Raw genomic sequence first — 17,793 nt, forward strand, 5'->3', positions numbered from 1 at the left:
TTTTACTCCTGTCATTGCGGGAGAGCCAAGAAGGCTTGGAGAGATGGGGCTGGAATTGATTTCTCTTCTGCATCATCTATTTTGAATGAAGTGAAAAACCTTCATTTTTTTTTAATGTTTCCTGAAATATACATGTTTCTTAACAAAATTCTCTTGCAAATAGGCAAACTTTTCCTCTGCCTTCCATTTTAAAACTTTTGTTCACCAGCTGAATTTTCTCAAAGTCTCTCTGTTTCATTAGGAGGAAGTGGATTGTACTATTTTGTATTTATAAACCCAAACCTATTAATATCTCACTTCTTTTTTTCCAACAAAACCAACAGTGTAATTCAGCTGACCAAGCCAACTTAGACAACTTTTAGAGAAATACAGGTTTTGACAACTTTTAGAGGGGATATGAAGAAAGATCCTTGGATTCCAGAGCTGAAATATTCAGTGATCATAATTCATAGAGAAAGTCCTCTGTTATGAACCTTGCTGTGTTCCCATGTATTGGCTGGATGAGTGCTTGCCCAGGATGGGGGAAAATGAAGAACTCTGGCTGGTAGGGTTCATTTTCCACACCGTGAGGTGCAGGAATGTATAAATGACCAGGGCACCTTGCCACTGCATCCCATATGCTTTTAAATGCTTCCAGCAAAAGCTACTGCTTGGTCTGCATGTGTGGGAAGCGTGAACTTGTTCTTCCCCCATCCCTATGGGACGATCAGGAGCAATATGAGTGTTATACAATACCTGCATCTTTTAGCCCTGTTTTGACCAGGTACATTTTATCTCATCAGGACCAGATGCCTTAGGAATAAGTTATTTTTTCTTGCCACCTTTCCCCTACACATCACTTCCAATGTCTCTCCTCCATGAATACTTGAAATTTTACATCTGAATTGTGTATCTGAGCAGCTCCTGAAACTGGGAGCACTCAGGTCTGGAGATGCCAGCGCAGAATTTGAATGGGCTGTGATAAATATCTCTGGTGTTAAAGCACCTGGTGCATGTCACGGGGTCTTTTTGTGCCTAGACCTAAGAATGTTTCAGTGCTCTTCGGAGAGTCTGTGTGTGTAATGAAGAGTGTATGAGGGTGGGAGGTGAGGCTGTGTCTCTTTACGTACTACTTATTCATTTTTACCCACTTCCTAAATCCTTCACCGGAGTCTCAAGGGATCATTAGTTTGTTATAAAGCTAATAACTTGTGTATCTTTCCAGTATTTAGGTAAGTGGAAAAGAGCCCATTTTCCTAATCTCATTGGCATCTAGATTGTATTTTATGGATTTTATCATATGGAACTAATATTTCAGTACATTTCAAAAAAGACTTGGTGTAATGCAATCCAGCATTGCTGATTATACCGGCCAATTTTTACAACATTATGAAACAATTAAGATGATACATATGCAATATGAATATGGCACAAGTAAAATATGAGCTGAGCAACATGATGGTGAGCAGACCTATTTATGGGACACTTTTTGCTGGATACTTGACTGAACAAAGAGGGACAGGGACAGAAGAGCTGGGAAGGTGTTTCTCTGTAAGCCTGGGTCTCATGTACTTATAGCACATTCAGCTGACTGTGTACAATAAATGCAGAATGGAGTAGACAGAAGAAGAGACATCAGTGTTCAAAGGTCATTATCAGAGTTGTTCTTTCTGCAAAGCCTTGCTGAAGTCCTACAAAAAACCTGCAAGAGCAAGAATTTTGCCCTCCCAGCTCTATCTGTGTGCCAATGCTTTAAGTATTTCTCAGAAAATTTGGTTGGTGTTACACTGTCAGCCTTACTCATGGAGAAATGCAGGTTTGCTGGACTAACAGCACAGAGGCACGAGAAAGGACTTGCCCTGAGATCCTTCCCGGGGGTGGTGGGAAGCAAGGCGTATTGTGAGAGGAGAATATCACTGGGAATGAGACAGCAACAAACCAGCTTCACCCAAATCAGCCTGTGCAGGGTCCTCCCAGCAGCATGCTGGTTGCAATGTTATGGTAGGGACAAGGAAACTAATACAGATGTACATACATGCAGGCAGAGCATGTGGTAACCATTCTCAAAATGCTGGGCTCAGAGAAAGAATAGACACAGGCAGTGTGTTTGCTGGTAAATTATTTGAATAAAAGCTGACAATGAATCTCTTGCAAATGCTCTGTGCAACAGTTTTTGCATGGCAGGAACCTGCTGTCCTGTGCATGGTGCCTGGCAAGAATTTAGCACTGATGGTCCTAAGGCACTGACCCTGTCACTGCTCTCCTGAAGGCACTGACAGTGCCTCTAGCACTTGTGTTAGCACTAGTGTAAGTGCTAGGCTCTAACGCTGCTGCTATTTCTGCAGCCCTGCAGCAGTTTCATGCATCAAAGTCCTACTGCAGTCTCTCCTCCTCTCCACCTTTGTAGCCCCGGGGTCTTGTGGGACTCCAAAAGTCTCTCACTTCATTTTCCTTTAAGCAGATTACTTCTGGACATTCAGCTGTGGGAGGGGAATGGGATTCTGGCAACTTTAGTGATGTCCAAGGATATTTAGGTTCAAGTGATGACAAATGAATGTAATTAATATATTAAAGTATGAGACTGTAAGTACTCCCACCCTCAGAGTAGTTTTGCTTGTTTTTAAAAACAGTTTCAAAACATAATTCATTATGTGATCTGAGGGGATGCCGAGCCAATTTCCACTTGGATCCACGTCCTCAAGGACTGTAAGGAACGTGTTATTCTGCCTAGCACCAGGGATAATGCGTGCTTCTCAAACTGAATTCATGTGAATTGCTTTCAAGTAGCAGCACTCAAGCAAGCAGCTGGTTGGACTGAAAACTCCAGTGAAGGCATCTTTGAAGGCTCAGGCACACGCACAGTCAGATCTGTCCTGGCTCTTCCTGGCAGTCACTGCTTTCACTCAGATGTAGCTTTTGGTTTGAAAATACTTGCTTGGCAGCACCACCAGCTGTGGCAAAAGGCACAGATCCTGTCTTAGGTTAATAGCTTTGTATTTCAGAAACACAATCCACACCATCAACCTCCTATACTTGAGTACCTAACCAAAAATGTTTGGACGTTACCACTTTCTAGACCCAAACTTGGTCCCAGTGGCTGTATTCAAAACTTTGGCAGAATTCTGAAAGTGATGAGAACTTGGATTTCACTTTAGATGTTTTCAGAAATATTTTCTTTGATCTTTAGGATCAGTTGATCTTTGATCTTCATTGACCTTTATTGATCTTTATTGTTTGCTCCATTGCTTGACACATTTACCACCATAAGAGACAATGTGTTTGGATTGCACGAGATGTTTTGCTGACAGAGACCTGACATACATACCTTTTACCTCTCTGTGTTTGTCTTTTATTTCATGGGTCTCAGGTTATTCAGAACACATGATTAAGGGGGTGAGTCAGAGAAGCAGTCTAATCCAGGTGGTCTGAATTGCCCTTGGTTGCCTCTATCTCCAGAGATAACTTACAGAGGCTATGCAGACTGGCATCTCACACTGATGAAGTAGCACAAAGATCTTCCCAGGAGGATCTGAAACATCAAGTAATCTCTTCCAATCTATTCAGTCATCCATAGGATAGGAAAATTCTCCCAATGATCTGGAAAAACTGTCACAGCAGAGCAAAGTTGGTTAATATTATGCCCTATATAGAGGCACTAAAGCATTATTAACTCAGTGAATGAGTCCAAAATCAGAAAGGATGACTGTTTAATGAAAGAAACACTCTATAAGATGTTTAAGGTATTTTGAAACATATGCCATGCTGCATGTATATGTCATCTGGATTTATTCTTTTATTGGGAACTGTTCAACTGAGTTGCATTTGCACACAAAATTTGAAAGTGTGAACTGGAACAGATGAAGCAATTATTTTAATTAAAGCTTCTTAAAGTATATAGAGTGCAAAGTTCAAATAACCAATAGCTCTGCTATTGGTACACATGGTGAACCAAACAAAAAAAATCAGAAGTCTTCCAAAACTTTCACCCATCATACCCATATGTTTCATCCATATGTTGTGTGCAAATACTGCTTATGTCAAAAGTGCTTTATACCACACAAAGCTCCAACTGAAGTCAATTAAAAGTCTGAAAATGCCCCAAAATAAATTGCTATAGTGATTCCAGTAAGGAAATCAACATGACAAGAAATGTTCCTTGAACAGCAATAATCATATTATATCCCTCTGGTCAGCTGTAAAAATAATGATTTTGCATTTCCCAATGAAAATTAAAATATTGAGTTCTGAGGTGCACACTTACAGTCTAATAAAATATTTACTTTGACATGTAACAAAAATACATGCAATTTCTGAACAATGTGGCTTTGTACTATTCTAAATATTTCATTACTATGATTTATCCAGAAAGCAGTATTGAACCTTTACAGTTGGGACAGCAGGTGTCTTCATAATGTCTTGGAGTCAATTGAATTGTGCAGTCCAGGTACGGGACAGATTCTTTTTCTAATTACGCTAAAAATATCTATAATTTCAGTTTGGAAAGAGCTTGATAAGAACATAGCCCTTAATGAGGCTAGCCCCATTCTGCCTTGCTTGCTGCAGTATGTGGTATGAGAGGGCAATGACCGTGCAGCTGCACAGCCTTTCCATCACAGGCAGGATTCACCCAGACCGTGCAAACCTGCACACTGCAGACTGCTGTGACAGATATCCAAGCTATTTCTGTCTAGGTCAGCTTAAGGGGGAAAATCAGTCTGTCCAATGCAGTGCTCTACAAACCTAGGCTACCTAGAGGAAGCAACATGGTGCTGTCATTCGACTGATCGGTTGCCTGGGTCAGAATCACAGAATATCCACAGTTGGAAGGGACCTACAAGGATCTTTGAGTCCAACTCCTGGGTCCACATGGGACCACCCAAAATTCAGACCCTATATCTGAGAGTGTTGTCCAAGTGCTTCTTGTACTCTGGCAGCCCAGTGCTGTGACCACTGCCCTGGGGAGCCTGTCCCAGTGCCCGACCACCCTCTGGGTGCAGACCCTTTCCCTAACCCCCAGCCTGACCCTCCCCTGTCCCAGCTCCATGCCGTTCCCTCGGGTCCTGTCGCTGTCCCCAGAGAGCAGAGCTCAGCGCCTGCCCCTCCGCTCCCCTCGTGAGGGAGCTGCAGGCCGCCATGAGGCCTCCCCTCAGCCTGCTCTGCTCGGGGCTGAGCACACCGAGGGACATCAGCCGCTCCTCATGCATCTTGCCCTCTAGACCCTTCACCATCTCTGTAGCCACTCTTTAATAGTTTTATGTCCTTTTTATACTGTGGTGCTGAAAACTGGCCAGTACGAGAGGTGAGGCCGCACCAGCACAGAGCAGTATGGGATGTTAGCTGTAACTACCCCAGACAGACCTGCACAGCACTGCACAGGGATTGCTGTCTCCATTCCCTTTCTAGCGGAGTGGAGGTCATCTGGATCAGCCTGGGATTAGAGAGCTGGAGGAGTAAGGGAAGGAAACATGGAGCTTGTGAGAAATACCCGAATGGAAATGCTGGGACACAGAGCTGCACCCCACATCTCCTTTTAGACCACTGGGTTCAGTCCTCTGAAAAACTCATGGTCCCAGACATGAGGTTGGTGTTGAAAGTAAGATTTAACCTGTGGACTGTCACTGTGAACAAAACAACATAGCTACTATATAGAGAAATGCAACTACATTAAAATTCTTATACTTAATATTAAACTAGTGCTTTCTGATTTGCATGAACAATCTAATTTTCAGATATTTCGTCCAATATATGAGAGGCATTGAATGACTCAGGTATTTGCCCTGCCTACTGCAGTGGAGTAGATATGGTAACTGTCTATACTGCAGGTGACATGCTAAATCCTGTTTTATATACTCATATCCTTCAAAATATGAAATCTCTCTATTAATAATTACTATATTTTTTCTTACCTTTTGGGTTCAAAGTTTACACTTCTCCATTTGCACAAATATTCAAGCTCCTTCAGACTATGCCTGAAATGAATACTTAAAATTTAGTTCACCTCAGACAAAAGTTAAAGCAACAGGAAGTGTAAAAGCCATGCAGTTTTCTCTTAACAAAGCGAATAAGGCAGCTACTAAGGCTTTTGCAGAGTTCAGTGAAAGCCTGCCCACTCAGAGGTGGATCCACAGCCTGGAAATCATGGAACCTTTCCCTGACTTTAGCGGGGCTGGAATCAGCCTTTCTGCAACATTGCCATTTGTTTTCCTGCTCAGGTTTTGTTTCTAGGACAATTTATCAATGGAGGCTCAGATTTACATCATGACACACACACACAAAAAATATATTGGTTCATACATTGGCGTGAATTCAGTTTTAGTAGAGAAGGAAAGTAAAACCTGCCCTTGCATCCTTCCGAAGCACGTCATTTCACCAGCAGTAGTGCCAATGTCCTGGCTTAGTCGGATGATTATATAAGCTGTCACGTTGCTGATTTGGCAGTTTCTCCTGCTTTCTTTACTTCCACTTGCTTCAGAGAAGGGCGGTGGAGAGTCGGGTCCGTTGACTTGTGTTCATCCAAGGAGGCTGACTCACCCAAAATGCCCATATCCTCTGGGGCAATGCCTAATCTGCAACTGTATTGAAGCCCTCCAAGACAACTTCAGATTTGTGTGAGTTTATTACAGTGTCCTTGAATGTTTCCCAATAACCCTTTTCAGATACATAGTAAACTGTTTCCTAAATGAACTCCAAGCCAGGACACGAGCCTCCCTCATTCATTTATATGCTGCTGGCTTCATGCAAACAACACTAGCTCTGCGGTTTTGTGAAATGGACTCATTTATCACTGAATGTGATGGTGATGATACCACCACCCTTTACTTATGTCGGATGCCTCACAGCTGTCTGATCAGACAGATTTCTTGGTTCCTCTGGCAAGGCTTCATGAAAGGCACAATGCTAAAGATGAAAGGTCAATTTTATATAATGGATGAAAACAATGAGTAGCAGATTAAACTAGCTTTCTGGTAAATGGTGCCATTACTTTCCAGTAAATAATGTCATGAATTACTTGATGAATAACATAAGTTGTGAGATAAAAAAGATACTCATTAAGTGATGGAAAATTAGGCAGTTCTATAAACTCAAATATGCCTTTGGTTTTCTTTCCAGTATGATCTAGTCCTTAAAACATTTACTAACAGGTCATTTTAGCTAGACTAATGAAATCTGTGTATGAGTTTAAGCTAAATTCACTCTATGGAGATAGTACTATTTAAGCAGCCTTTATTTTATGATTTACAAAAATGTGAGATGGTACAAGGGATGCAGCCCCTAGAAACATTCTTTCCAAATATCACATTCAAAAGACCCTGAGCATCTCCCCACAATCCTCACCCCTCTGACCCTCCTCACCATTTGCATCACAGCCATTTTAAGCAATCATTTCAATTTCTCTTCATGAGTCAAAAGCACCTCCCCTGCCAGTAAATACATGGAGAAAGTTTCTCTGCAGAGGTAGGAGCTTTTCCGTGGTTTTGCTTTCAGAGAAATTACAGCTGGCATGGCTTCTAGCCAGAACAGCAACCGGAACCATTCCTTCTTCAGTGGAAGGGAATTGCTAAAAAGAGGAAAGATTTCCAGCCTAAAATACTCAATTCTGTTGTTTTTCCAGAAGCATAGAAGCCAAAATCAGTGGGGAATCTTGCATGAAGGACAGGAGGAAATGTAATCTGGTCAAGTAAGAAAATATGTTTAAAGTAACTGTCTTTCAAACTCCTCAGCAGAGCTGGACATATCCTAAAGACCACTTATGAGCCATAGCTGGTGGGTCTACGAACAGGAAAAAGCAACTCTAGAAAGCACTTCTAGGAAGCATAGTGGAGGGCCATAAATATATCCTGTTAGTACTGAACTTGATAAGCTGAGAAAGAAATTACAACAAGTAGTTGACTGTGACCCCGAGGAGTCTCATTTTAGTAATAAAGCAGGGTCCCTTCCAGTTCTCTGTCACCACATTTAAAAGCCACTTCATGTAAGTGTGTTTTAGCCATTTTATTTTCTCTTTCATAAGCACTGGTGTGAAAGAGTATCTCTTTACACAGAAAGATTGCTGTGGGTGTGAACATGTACCCCTCGCTGCAAGACCTCACAGAGGGCTCTGTGTGTCAGTCTGTGTCCTCTCCTCTTCATTTTGAAGGTCAATCAAAATGATGTAGCACCATAAAGACCTCTGTCCACTTTCCATGGTTCTTCTCAGCCACCTTACACCTGCACAACTTCTCCATGCCCTCATGCATGAGCCCATCCCCACAATACCAACTTCTTCTCGAGTCTTCAGCCAGTGAGCACAGACAAGTGGTCAAAATCTGCTAGTGAGTAATGCCTGCCAGAGCAATGGGCTTTGTTCCCTGGGCACATGGTGCTGGAGAGCCTGTTGAGACTCCCTCTCCTCCTCTGACAGACAGGGCTGCAAATCAGCTGAAGATGTTAATCAGACAAACAAATATTTATACAGTATCATTGACCGTTGCAGCCCGGGGTTGCTGTGGAAAAAAACAACACTGTAAATTTTTATAAACATTTCTTGCTCATGTCCTTTTCTTTAGAAATTACAACACATTTGCTTTCTAAATTATTTTCAGGGGGGTGAGGAATGAACAACAAAAATACACATTTTGCAATTATAATTCAACTCTGATTTAGCCAGAGGAAGCAAATTTGCAGATATATTTTCATCCAAACTGGCCTCCTTTGATATTTCCATCTTTTTCCATCTTGTCTGGATAACCAAACACAGATCATAGGAAAAAAAAAAAAAAAAAAAAAAAAGTAAATAAAAAATCTGCTATTATTCATTTCTCCTTTCTGGCTGCTGTAGGGACCTCTGTTTATTGTTTGTTTTGGAATATGTAATAGCTTCTCTTCCTTACATGTCTGTTTTCTGGCTTCTGTCTCATCAGGACATGTTACCCTCACTCAGTGCACAATGAGTTTGACAGCCGGGAGACCATCAGCAGGATCTCTTTTTGAATCATCAAGAAATCTCTACCTAGAGCTCTGAACAGAAAGTGTGAAGAGCCCCTGTCCTGCTTTTCTTGTAGGGATCCAAATCCCAAGTCCAACACCCAATGCCAAACTGATCCCATAAACAGGGCAGGTTGTTCCTCCAGCTCCTCAGCAATTCCCTTGCATTGCTGATGTAGATTAGGAAACTGCCACCTGGCCTTTCACCCAAGCAGTTTAATTTTGGTAAATTAATTAATTCTCACTATCTGCATTCACAGTCCTTCATCCTGCCCAGAGATCCAAGCTTTTGGGACAGATGCTATGAAACTTAAGAGCATGATACTCCCTTGCACAGAAGAATGGGTAACCTGTGCAGGTGACATTCAGTCTTTCATCTTCTTGCTCAACATGGGGAAATAAAAACTGTCAGGTTTGGTCTTCAGCTATCTTAAAAAGTAAAGTCTGATGTAAGCCAATCTGGGCTCCTTTGACAGATCTCCCAAGTGTAGAAACACAGAATCCTTTAGGTCGGAAAAAACCTCTAAGATCATCTAGTCCAACCTTTAACCTAGTACCGAAGAGTGCTAGTGACTAGTTTCTAGTCAGGTAGAAGTGACTGAGATGACTCCTGCCAGACTTTGTTTATCCACTGTTGGACAAGAGGTGTGCACAAAAGGTGGGCATGACACCAGGACAGTCCAGGTCTGGGTTGGGGGCTTACGAGACTCCTGTGTTCTGGTTCATCAGCCATTCTGCAGAGAGGTGCACCCTCAAGGTCCCTTGGCAAATGGTGGGCAGAAACTGTAGGCCCATATAAAGGAGATTAAATAGTGGAAATTGCAAAGCCAGGCTTACTTAGGTAAGTCTGACTTTTGTTATTTGTTCTATTCAGACATTTTAAAGTACTAAATTCTATACTTGATGTTTTGTTCCAACTACCCTAAACTGTTAAAACACTAAACCAAAAGCCTCTGCCAATCTGGAAACAATAAATCTCGATGCTGGAACATTAATTGGGTTTCCAAACACCCTCCTAAATAGCACTTAATTTGAATTATGGATACTAGCTGCAGCTGTGTTCAAATAACGAGGACAAGCATGGTTCCATCACACTAGGACGTGACTGCAGCTTCACAGTTTTATCACTGAGCTGAGGGGTCATTTCTAATTGCTGTGTTAGCAGAAAACCAGCATGGCCAACACTGTTTGGAAATGCCATCAAGATGTCTTCTGCAGTCATGCTTGATGTGAAAGCAAAGCCTAGTGTCCAGGCTGTGGCCACTGCAAAATGTTTCTGAAAACCAAGGCCTGATCTGCTTCGTTTTCCACTCAGATTGCTTGGACAGGCCCTTGAAAAGGTGTCTGTACTCTCCCTGTGACCTACAGACCACATTTCAGCAGAAAGCTCTTTCCCTGGTGCAACAGGCTTTCTCTGCTAATTGCAGAGCCAAACTTGACCTTGTGCTCTTGCAGGAGAGGAGCTCAGTGGTAGATCACATCTTTCTTAGCTCCCACTTAAAATAACCAGCTATAGAAATCATCTATCAAAACCCATAGCACATATTTTGCAATCAAGACAAGCAATAATTACCTCAAACTGCACTACCTGAGTGAAGAAAGATGGTTCCCCATTTCTTCATGTGTTTTCAATATATTTCTGTGATATAACTTAGCAGATGAGAAACATTTTGAGAGGATGCAGAGATTCCCAACATTAAGAATAAGGCATCCAAAACCTTATCCAGATATTTATAAAAATTTCTTAGCCAGCCAGCACAAGGACCAGGCAGATTTAGAGCAATGCAGTCAAACTGTATCAGCTGGAGGAAGTGATCAGCAATTCTGTAAGTAGTCAGCTGCACGGTACATCTGCAGTACCCTTGGCTGTGCAAAATGTGCCACAAAAAGTAGAATGGAAATTTTTCAAGGCACATCTTTAATGTTTCTTCTGTTCTTTTAAGAATTCTAAAGCTAGGTTTGAAATAACCTTTTGTCTGGAGTTAGTTACCCTTGGGGGTTTTTGCTGCCTGGACATGGTCCTGGGCAGCCTGCTTTAAGTGGTCCTGCTTGAGCAGGAGCATGGGACCAGATGAGCCCCAGAGGTCCCTTCCAACCTCAACCATTCCGTGATTCTGTGATTCTGTTTTTAAAGGCAGTTTTCTTCTGATGATTCAAAACCAACCAACCAAAAAACAAACACTCATTTAAAAAAAAAAAAAAAAAAAAAAAAAAAAAGATAAAAAAGATTATTTCTTAAACTCAAAATTAAACTCAAAATAAATAAATAAATAATCATTCCTAACAACCTGTTCTTAATTTCTGGACCCTAAATATTGAAAGGAAGCACTTTGCCCATAACTGCAAACAATAAAAAAAAAATCCTGTTCATTCTTCTCAGCCACTCTACTGCTGCCCAGTCTGACTAAGCCTGATGAATTTCTAGCTCAGATTACAGTAAGCCCTCCCACATCTCACAGGATCATTTCTGAATTGTAAACAAGAACCCAAAAATACCCTCATGGTGCAGCTGTGCTTGTGGCCAAACTTCAATGTGCTATTACTTTAATTTGACTCTTATAAGCATGAACAGATTCACATCTTCAGGCAGGAAAGCACCCCATCAGTGGTTTCTTTTCTCTTGATTTGTATGCATGCCTCTGACTCTCGCTGTGCCTGCCACAGCCAAAAGGAGAACCAGATCTCCATTTCACTCAGCCTTGCATAAATAAAAATATCATTAAGCGCTATTTAAAATATGTTACATTTAACAAATCGACATGAAATCCCTCACAATTTATTGCACTTGGCAATATTAATAAATGTGGTCTATATTTTACAAATCAAGAACATGTTTGCTGGAGGTGTGTGCACTTGAAATCACTTCTATCCATAATTTTGCTCTTATTTCCATCAGGAAGTGTTTTCTCCTGTTTTACTGCATACATGTCTATCGGAGTGACTACAAGATATGTTTTAGTCAAACAATATATTTTCTCTCTTCCCACCAGATGGGAAATGCTTTCTCCGCATCAAAAATGTCATCTTGTATTGATTATCAATCACAATAAATGCATTACTAGCTTAAATTTGTTCCTTTAAAATAAATTAAAAAAAAAAGAAAAAAGAAAAAAAAAAGAATCAGAAGACAGAACAATGGGAACAAGTAAACATCGCAAAATGCTTTGCCTCTTTACTATGGAAAGTCTTTGGTTTAAGTCAGTAATGCCATCCTCCTCACCCTTATGTGAAATAAATCATTACTTATTTTTTCTTTTTCTAACTAAAAGGAATATTTTATCAAACTGTCACAAATCACAGACCTTTATACATTCCACAAGTGCTGGTAGATGCAGAGAGATGTGTCGGTCTATGACCCACTGATGTGCCTGATATGGCATTTGCATGATGTATCTGCCTCATAAAAGGCTACAGAAGCTCTCATGTTTGTTTGTTTTCCTTTTTGTTTTCTTGTTTGTTTGTTTGTTTGTTTGTATTAAATCCAGTTTATTTCAAGTCTCACCTTTTTACACCTTCTCTGACCAATCCTAATCCAGCCCGGACACAGTTTCCTTGCAACCATGAATCCTGCAGCTTCCTAGACTCAGGTGGAGACATTTGGCCAGACATCTCTCCCTTTGAAATCTCTGAGCAACCAAGACCCCAAATCACTCCTGGGTCAGAGTCTGCCCTTCAAGGAAGGGATGAAGGCAGACACGAGTAAGAAGGCAGCAGGATCTCCTGGAATACTGAAGCCTTTGGTTCAGATATCCAAACTGAACCAGAGGAGACAGGATCTGCAGAAACGCACCCATTGGTTTCAACCATCTTTGAACAGCTGGTCTTTCATTAACCCACCACAGAACCAACGAGATTCTCGTGCAAAGTGTACCAGTGCAAGAACTGTGCTTTAAGTGCAATGTAAAATTCAGGGGCTGATCCTCAGACTCCCTTGCTGGAATTACCTGCAGATCCTTTCCTGTAAGCTCCAGGCTTTGCCCCTTGTTGCTCCCACCCAGGTTAGCCTGTTGACACTCTTCGTATATCCAGGGGCAAGCCGGAACTTTATGGCAAAACTTACAAATCAAGACATTAGACTGCCTTATCGCATTTAAGAATTTTAAATATTTTCTTTTATGATGAAAAGGCATTTTATGTTCATTGTTAAAACTGTCAGGGCTCATTTTTCTAAATTTGTGGGTTTAAACTAAGCCAACTATTATGCTTACTCCTGATGGGTACGCTAAACAGATTTCACTACCTGCCTTGTCCTTTCTGTTATGTATTAAAATTCTTACCCCCCTTCTTCATTGATAGCACTGTAAATGTGATTTGATGAATCTGTTGTCAAGAGGCTGTCATTCTTTTCAGTTTCATATTTCTCAAATGAAAATATGTTGGAGATGAGATTATGTACTCACAAACACATGCTCTTCTCCCACTGTGCTTCTTTATAGCAAGGCTGATTTTGACCGGCTGACCTTAAGTCAGCAGAAACGTTGCATGTGTTCATACTTAGGGATTGGTAGTATTTTTTTTATTATTATTCTGCCCTTGCATTCTCTGTATCTGACTTTCAGAGAATCAACAATACAAATAAAACATTCCTAACTGACATGATTTAATTTATTAATCATAGCTACAGAGAAGAACAAAGGGTGTTAATTATCCTAAATATATAAATATTTTTGTCATCTCAACTCTTCTTGGTCTTGAAAAAGATGCTCCTATATCACCTTTGCTGCTGAATCTCATCCCATATTTGCAGTAAGCATTGTCTGGTTTCAACAGAGTCCTTTTTATCAATCTCTGGTTTCAATAAAGTCCTTTTTATCAATCCCCTTTAAATTCAGATACCCAGATGTCCTGCTGAGAGTCATGTCTTGACTTTGCAAAGGCATCATGAACATCATTACTGGGTGTGTTTACTCATTTTACCTATTACTTTCCCCTGTGCTCACACTACTTCTCTGCAGTAGTGGCTGGGACTTATTTCCAAAAACTTATTTTATGCAAAAATATTGGCATAAATCATATTGTCAGAATGGAAACCAAGTTAAAAAGTAGCCATAGGAATTCACTGCCTTCTGAAAAAGGCTGGGGGAAAGATAGGTTTTAAGAGTTACTAACTTGTGAAGTGGAGCTTAGCCGAGGAAAATATTGGGTCCAGGAAATATGTCCACAGTGAAATATGTAGACGTATGGAAGGACTGGACATTCTTCCCAGATAAACTTTCTCGATATTAATGGCTGTGTTTTTAGCATTAAACGAGTATTCCATCCAGATTTGGGACAGAATCCAAGGATTTTGTTGCATTGAGGTATGCATTTAAGTGGCATCTTGACCTGGGGCCAGAATTCAGGGGCTCCTTTGGGGTGGCTCTGTGCAGTCAGGGGAGTCATGCCCACGCTGGAGCTGCTTGCCCTCTGAAATGTGCCATCACCCAGCTGCAAACACTCCCAGCTCCTCTTCCAGGAGCTCCTTACTAAAACATACTGTACGCTATACTAGATAAGGGCAAGAATTTCAGGGATTTTTTTCAAATGATTAAAGAAGTTGCATCATTGCTAATACATCATCTCTAACACAGCACTCTCTGCCAAGGAAAATCCCACGCAATCACATAAAGGCAACAAGCAAAGCAGCAGACATGAGCAAACCCAGAATTCCTGAATGCCTGTGTTAGGCTGCTACTGTTGCCTACAACACAGACTTCACATGAAAGACCCAGTACACTGATCCATACATTATTTAGACATCTAAGCTGCTTGCCCACAAATCTCCAAGGCTAGGCAGTGCAGGCTGCCTGGGGAGACAAGAAACAACAGGTACAAAAGGCAGAACCCTAGCCCATGTTTTACTCAATTAATGATAATTAATGATACAAAGGGAACTTGGGAAACATTTTTGAAGGTTTATTTTTTGTCTATGTGGGAAGCAATACAGGTTTATTTACTAGAGGAATATTATAAGAGAGAAAGGCACTTTCAGAGGTTTTATGTGGCACTGTTTCATAACCATTATGAGTCGATATCTGAATCTGTAAAAGTTACCGTGGGTAAAAATGCTCTGGTGACTTAGGACAGCATGTAGAGAGTCCATTCAATAAGTGGGATCCCAAAGTTAAACTCCGTGTGCAGCTGGAAGAAGGCAAGATTCAGACAGCACCCTTCTCACAGGGCAGGCTGGGAGGTGTGATGGCAGATGTGCACCTTCTTGCACACCAAGGCCACACCACTGGGGAGGAGAGGACTTTTCCATGTGCTGCACAGAGGGAGCAAGTGCAAGCAAATCCTTGGGCTCTTCTGTGGAACATTCGACCTGGGGCTGTCTGTTTCCAAGGGTAATGCTGTACTCCTACGTCTTTGTGCAGAGCAATACTGAGAATCAGGTCTAGGAGCAAGGCCAGAGAGGTTGAAGTTGGCCTGACCAGCACTGTGTCCTATGCAATGCCCAGCTCCCACAAGAGAGAGATGGAAGGCTCACGTGAACATGTGTGCACACAGATGGCTCTTCCCTCCAAGGTAGACTCAGAAGCCTCAAAAGGACTTCCAGAGAGGATGTCCAAAGCTCCAACACAGGAAGAAATACATTTTGTCATCATGATGGATGCTGGTTTGGGATATTCTTTAAACTCCCCCAGTACATTCTGAAGCCTTTCAAAGTAATCTACTATGGAGCTTCATTGCCTGACTGACAAAAATATGTTCCTCTCTAACCAAAACCTTTCTTGCTACAATTTAAATTCATAACTTCTCTTCCTAACCACAACACACAAAATGAAGAAATTATTCCCTTGTGGCCAACAGCAGCCTTTTTTATATTTGATATTTGCTGTCATATTCTACCCTCAAGTTTTTCTCCTTCAGGGTAAGTAATTCCAACTCCTTCAGTCTTCCTTCCCTGTCCTGTTTTCCAGGCCCCCATCATTCTCCAGACAGACAGCTTCTGGTTGATCCACATCTATCTCAAAGCGTGGTACTACAGTGGGAGGTAGCAGTTCCACAGAGGCTTTGCCAAAGCTGAGAGGAGCAGAAATAGTACTTAGCCCAGTAGTAACACTGGTGTGGTAGCCCAGTAATGGTAGTCACCATTCAAAGTCTGGGTGCAGCACTGGATCTTCACCATGACTGGGTGCATCCACTGTCAAGTATCCTGTGATCCACTACAGGCTAAAGTCCTCTGACAGTAGAACAGCTGTCAAGCCAGTTGTTTTTCAGTTGTGTTTCAGCATTTGTGGTCTTATCTCAGGAAAGCATCCATAATATTACAGCTTTAAAGCATCTCAAAATACTACTCGCTTGATAACATCCTCTTTTTTTTTTTTTTTTTTTCAGTCTAAATCTCCAGTCCTTCTGGAATTCCAGTCCTGCCCTCCAATGCATGCCAAGTCCCTCTGAGTTGTTGTGACAGCTTATTTAAAAAGCATTTGACTGCAGCCCAGTCTTACCAGCACATGTCACTAGGGAGGAGACCACAGACCACAGACCACACACTGCAGTTGTTCTGATGTGCTCACTTGGGCCCATGGGATGGAGGCTCTCCATCCCCGCAGTAGCACCTTTCTGGAGCCACAGTTCTGGTACCTCAGCCTTCCCCCATGAACCGCAAAAAAAACTCCAGAGCAGAGGTTAACCCTGGGTCACTGCAGTAGGGACTGCTTGCCTAAAGCTAAATTCTGTTTAAGCAAAGGTCCATGCTTTTCCTTCCTATGTTTCTACTAGGAATTTTAGGTCAATGGATTTCATCAGGAAAAGAATTAAAAATTTTCTCACTTTTCTCTTCCAAGGTCAGTGTGTTCAGTATGTCCAAAAACTATGGTAAAAAACAAACAAACAAACAAAAACCAGAAAGGGTCTGAAGCTGAGCAGAAGTAGCTCAGCTTTGAGTAGGAGGCATAAGGCAGTAGGATTTTCTTAGAAAATAAAAAACATCAAAAACACACAGAGCATACATTATCTTTAAAGTTAAAAAGCTCCACACTGTGCAATAACATAATATACATTGAATGGTTTCATGAGAAAAATGTAGCTGAAACCTTTTTCATTTTAAACTCTAGTTTATCTTCTCAAATTATTAGAAAATACCAGAGAAGATGTTGCCTAAATTTCACATTATGTGGTCCCAATTCATTAAGCTTCTTGGCTGTAGTGTATTCAGTTCTACAGAAATCTGTGTCCAGTTCTCAAAGCTTGCATGCTAGACATAGGATACTGCAAGTCAGGATGAGGACGAATTGTTTAGGGCTAACCAGGAGCACCCAGTGGACATTTCATTTTGTATAGATTATCCTGCTAGGCAACAAGATCGTTTGAATCTCAAATTTATTTTATTTATTTTTATTTTGTTCCATACCACAGGACAGAAGCAGTCATTTGCCTCTTTTCATTACGGTCTTGAAGATCAGAACTAACACCAGTGAGGCTGTTAGGGTTATAGCCATATCAGGAGGACCTGGTAAAAATAGGAGGAGACTCATTCTCAGATTTTCCTCTTTATAGCAGCAAAGATAAATTTTATGTCATTTCCTATGGAAAAAAAAAAAATCTAAATTCAAAATTGTATTTGATTAATTTTGCATTTTGCAAAAATAATACTTGTATTTTATGAGTCAGCTTTACAATGAAAGTTATTTTCCTGCTCTTTCCATTCTGCTCCAGTTAATTAGGTAATTATTGTCCATTATTCCAAACTTAAAAACTAACCTTTCATAAGATAACACTAAAACTTTTCAGTATCTCACATTACCAAAATGTTTCGAACTTCTGTTCTGTGGCTTAATCACTTCCAAGTGCTTCTTCAAGAAATCACTGAAAACATTTCCAAGTTTTATTAAGATAACTAGGTAGGGAGAAAAAAAGAAATACCCA

General features: G+C 41.0%; 1 long non-coding RNA gene across 1 annotated transcript in view; it reads right to left on the reverse strand.

Moving 5' to 3' along the window:
* Window positions 1–2,373: 2,373 nt before the first annotated feature.
* LOC106019368 (uncharacterized) overlaps window positions 2,374–17,793 on the reverse strand; it is a 74,988-nt gene continuing 59,568 nt past the window's right edge. Inside the window, exons 3-4 of the long non-coding RNA XR_005263832.2 lie at window positions 5,886–5,948; window positions 2,374–3,585 (exon numbers count right to left, since the gene is read on the reverse strand). This is a non-coding gene — a long non-coding RNA (uncharacterized lncRNA). The remainder of the gene's footprint in view (window positions 3,586–5,885; window positions 5,949–17,793) is intronic.

Source organism: Anas platyrhynchos, chromosome 2 (genome assembly GCF_047663525.1).
Source record: "Anas platyrhynchos isolate ZD024472 breed Pekin duck chromosome 2, IASCAAS_PekinDuck_T2T, whole genome shotgun sequence".
In the NCBI taxonomy this organism is placed as follows: Eukaryota; Metazoa; Chordata; class Aves; order Anseriformes; family Anatidae; genus Anas; species Anas platyrhynchos.